Below are 5,029 nucleotides of genomic sequence, written 5' to 3'. Positions count from 1 at the left end.
GATGAATGAATGGATGGCCTCAATCACATGCTGTGATAATTTTACTTGCTTCTTTTTTTGAGCTGAACGTTTCATAAATAAAATTAACCATTTTGGGCTTCCCTGGTGGCGCAGTGGTTGAGAGTCCACCTGTCGATGCAGGGGACACGGGTTCATGCCCCGGTCCGGGAAGATCCCACATGCCACGGAGCGGCTGGGCCCGTGAGCCGTGGCCGCTGAGCCTGCACGCAGCGGGAGAGGCCACAAGAGTGAGAGGCCCGTGCACCGCCAAAAAAAAAAAAAAAAAAGCTGAACTAAGGTAGGTCAGAATCTTTGTTGTTGCAGATGATAGCTTTATGTACGGTTTAGCACGTAGTCAGGAGGAAAGAAAAAAGACCCAGAAACCTCTTACCACCACTTTAAGCCACTGTGGTTGACTCAACAGTCACATAGGGCAAGTCAGTCCTCTGTCATTTGCCCCCCCAAAAAAAAAAAAAAAAAATTAACCATTTTAAAGTGCACAATTCAGAGGCATTTAGTACATTCACGATGTTGTGCAACCACCACTTCTACCAGGTTCTAAAACATTTTTATCATCCCCCAATAAAATCTTGTTCCCATTCCCCTCTCCCCTCAGCCCCTGGCAACCACTGTCTACTTTCTATCTCTATGGGTTTGCCAGTTTCGTATATTTCATTTAAACTAATCGTACACTGTGTGACATTTTGTGTCTGGGGCCTCTTTCACTTAGTGTGATGTTTTTGAGGTTTGTCCAAGCTGTAGCATGTAAGGATGAGCATGTTACCTCATTCTTTTTTATGGCTGTATTCCATTATATTTATATATTGCAACTTTGTTTACTCATTGATTCATTGATGGACATTTTAGGTATTTTTTACTTGTCTCTTTTGTCTACCTTCCCCATCAGACTGTGAGATTCATGAAGACAGTGACCTTGCCTATTTTATATATCACTGGAACCCAGCACCCAGCACAGATGGTGGCTCACAGTAAGTACTCAATAAACATTTATGTAATGAATACATGAGTGAAGGAATGAATAAGTGTTTTCTTATTGAGTGAGAAACGCAAGGAAGAGAAAGGAATGAATGACCCTGGCTTTGCAAAATCAAAGGATCATTTAGTAATGGGGAGGAATAAGATGGAAAACTGAAAGCTCCCCGGTCAACCATGCTGGACACCCACCAGGAAGAAATGGGGGTAGGTAACCTTTGGTGATGGAGGCTTGTTTCAAGGATTCTCAGGAATGCGGGTTTAGTACACACATTAGCCCCTGGGCCCAATGGTATCTGACTCAACAGATCTTCACTAGAGTCAGGATAGTACCATGGTCAAGATTCTGGAGTCACATGACTTGGGTTCAAATTATGATCCTGACACTTGCCATCTGTGTGACTTTGGGCAAGCCACCTGACTTCTCTGTGCTTCCGTTTCCTCATCTGTCAACTAGGATAATAGGATTGTGGCATGGATTAAATGAGTTAATGCGAATGACGTGCTTAGCATGGTAACTGACACAGAGTAATCATTATGAAAGTGCTTACATTTCATTTTTGTTAATTGAATAAATAGATGAATGAGCTATTTTAATACCAGGCCATGCAGAGAGGGTTTCACAAAGAACCAGGGAGATAGCTCGTTTGGGACAATATTCTGGACTCAACCATCCACCTTTGCTCTGTTCATTTAATGCTTCCATTTTCCTAACTGGAGGATTTCACTGGATTGGGTTGCTGCCTGGTGTATGGAGCACATCTATTGGGCAGTGTTTGTGCTGAGCTACCCGAGGGACACCTGTGTCAGACCTACATATGGAGGATTTTGGCTCCAACTTGGGTCTTTGGTGAAATTCATTAGGGCGATGGGTGAGGGTGTGGTCTGTCCCATTCTGGCTTTTAATTGGTTCTCCTCTTTCTTGCCAATATACTCCTAGTGTGTATTACATTGTCTGAGCATTGAAATTGGTGCACACTACTACCCATTGCTCGGTCTGCCAACTTCTCCTCATTTTCATCTTCCAACACAAGTTTGACTACATCAACTTCTAAAACTCACCTCCAGTTCCTGGCTTTGGTGGCCCGTTTTGGACACTTTTTTTTTCCTATCCTGACACACATGCCCATATTTAGGAATAGGTGAACTATCTTCTGCACTGCTTTCAAAGTCTGCTGGTCAGAGCCTGGGTTGACAGGTGCTAGAGACTGAAAGTTTGTGTCCTTCCAAAACTCATATGTTAAGTCCTAATACCCAATGTGATGGTATTTGGAGGTGGGACTTTGGGGAGAGGATTAGATCATGAAGGTGGTGCCCTCATGAATGGGATTAGTGCTCTTTTAAAAGAGATCCCAGAGAGCTTCCTCACCCCTTCCACCATGTGAGAAGAAGCTGTCTATGAGCCAGGAAGCTCTCACCAGACACAAAATCTGCCAGTACCTTGACCTTGAACTTCCCATCTTCCATAACTGTGAGAAATAAATGTCTGTTGTTTATAAGCCACCAGTCTGTTATACTGTTATAGGAACATGAACTCAATAAGACAGCAGGTGCCTGGAAGGAACCAGAGCAGGGATGGGGTTGGCTCTCAGTCTCCAAGAGATTGAACTATGTGTGGCTGAACAGAAATAATGAAGTTTAAAAAATGCTACAGAAACACGTATATACATGAGTTGAGGGCTGGGAAAATGTTTCACTACTCTCCAAGCCCAAAATACCTTCTCAAGCTAACACATACATCTATTTTCATGATATGAAAATAATGTATGCACATTGTGTAAAACACAGAAAATATGATGAGGAGAATAAGAATCATCTGTAATTTTACCATCCATAGATAACTATTCTGAACATGTTTTGATTTCACTCTAGCCATTTCCCTATCTCCCCCCACTCCATATATATAGTTACAGGTATATACATCTCTCTCCTCCCAACATACTAAAGCTCAAATATTTCTAACTCAGGCCAGTGGGGAATAATATTGTAAAATTAGCTCTCTGATTTTTATAATGAAGAACGCTTTACAGCAATTCCTTTTTGTAGCCATCTCTGGTGGGACCACCTGTTCTATATAATGAGCCCTACAAAGTGGGGAGCAGAATTCTGCCCTTGCATTGAATAGAGTGAAAATGCAGAACGTATGAAGGAGGACCTTCTAAAACTTCTGGCTTTTCTTTCCTTTTTCTTTTAATGTTACATGGAGATGCCCTTCACTCTGAAATCTTGGCAGGTAATTATCAGAAACCCTTTTTTAGGTTCCCCGATGTCTTCCCTTCTGGGGCGCCAGGATCTACTTTTAGTAGGTGCCCCCTTTCTCTTGGAGATAATCACATCAATTGGTCTCTTGTTCCAGGGGGATATGACCTAGAATCAGTTTTGTCTTTGAGAAATGAGGTCGCTTTCCTGGGGGAGGTGTCAGGAGACTGTGGGAAGCCCCAGGCTGGGAGAAGAGGTTCTTCCTGGTTTTTCCTGGTCACCTCCTGCAGAGGTGGTGACCGTGCTGGTCAGTGAGGGATAAAGACTGGTCCGTATGTCTCTAGCCCCCACCAGTCCTCTGAAATGGTCTAGGCAAAGGTTATCAATGTCCTCCTGCAACTGACCAATTCCTACTTTCTTTTCCATCCCATTCAACTTGACCTCTAGGCAGTATTTGAAATTATCAACCACCTGTAACTTGAATATCCGCCCCTATACTCTTTCACACTCTTCCCTTTTGCCTTTAGTCTTGGTCCTTCACTGGCTGGTTGTCTGCCATCCACCCTCAAATACTGAGTGTTCCTTAGGTGAGTTAAGCAGTCTTGAAGATGGCTCCTAGTGGTCCCCACCACTGATCTTCATGTCCTGTGTAATTCCCTCTTTTTGAGTGTGGGCTGAACCTAGTGACTCACTTCTAACCAATAGAATATAGTGAAAGTGATAGGATGCCCTTTCTGAGATTAGGTTACAAAGAGATCATGGCTTCTGTCTTGCTCACTCTTTCAAAAAAGGAGAGGCCACATGGCAAGGAACTGAGGGAACTTCCGGTTATCAGCCACTGAGGACCTAAGACTCTCAGTCCAATATTCATGAAGAACTGAATCTTGCCAACGACCCCATGAGTAAGCTTGGAAGCATATCCTACCCCCGTCTAGCCTTGAGACTAGATAGATGCCCTGGCTGACATCTTGTCTGCAGCCTGCTGAGAGACCCTGAGCCAGAAGACCCAGCTAAGCTCTGCCCAGATTCCTGACCCACAGAGACCCATGTAATAAATGTGTTGTTTTAAGTTTTATGCTGCTAAGTTTGGAGATAATTTGTTATGCAGCAATAGCTAGCTAATACATTAGATTTCCATTCTCCATTCACTTCTCATCCATCGCCTTCTCCCTGGAAAATCTCATCTACATTAGTGGATTTGGGTATCACTTATTTGGTTAGGATGACTGTGGCTTTAAGACCAATGGGTAGGTTTAGTGAGATGAGCCTCAAGTTTAGAATAACATCCAAATTCCTTACCATGATCCACAGAATTCCAGTTCTTTACCATCTGGTCTACCTTTTCTTCCCCCTATCCCATCACTTTGTCCTTGGATCACGAAGCCATGCTGGTGCTCAGACTCCTCAAACTTATTTAATCTCATGGTCTTTGTACTTGCTTTCCCCCCTCTCTGGAATATTCTTCCCTCTCTGGAATGTTTTTCACCTGCATTTTTATATGGTTTACTCCCTCCCATCTTTTAGGTCTCTGTCCAGGTATTATCTCCTAAAGGGCCTTTCCTTGACCATCTGAAGTATCACACTGCCATGTTGTACTGCATCTCTCCTACATCAGTTTGTGATTCTCTCAGTTCCGTCTCTAAATATCAGCTCCTTGACAGGGACCTCACCTGTCCTAGTCATCACTGAATCCCTGGTGCCTAGCCCAGTTTCTGGCACAAAGCAGGTTCTTAATACTTATTTGTTGAATGACTGAATGGTGGCCCTACCATGATTGGACTTAATTCATGTGTGGACCAACCAAAGACTTTCTGCTGCTTCTGCCATGGGCATTCCT

Source organism: Lipotes vexillifer, unplaced genomic scaffold (genome assembly GCF_000442215.2).
Source record: "Lipotes vexillifer unplaced genomic scaffold, Lipotes_vexillifer_v1.1 scaffold469, whole genome shotgun sequence".
Classification (NCBI taxonomy): domain Eukaryota; kingdom Metazoa; phylum Chordata; class Mammalia; order Artiodactyla; family Lipotidae; genus Lipotes; species Lipotes vexillifer.
Note: the sequence above shows the minus strand (reverse complement) of the source record.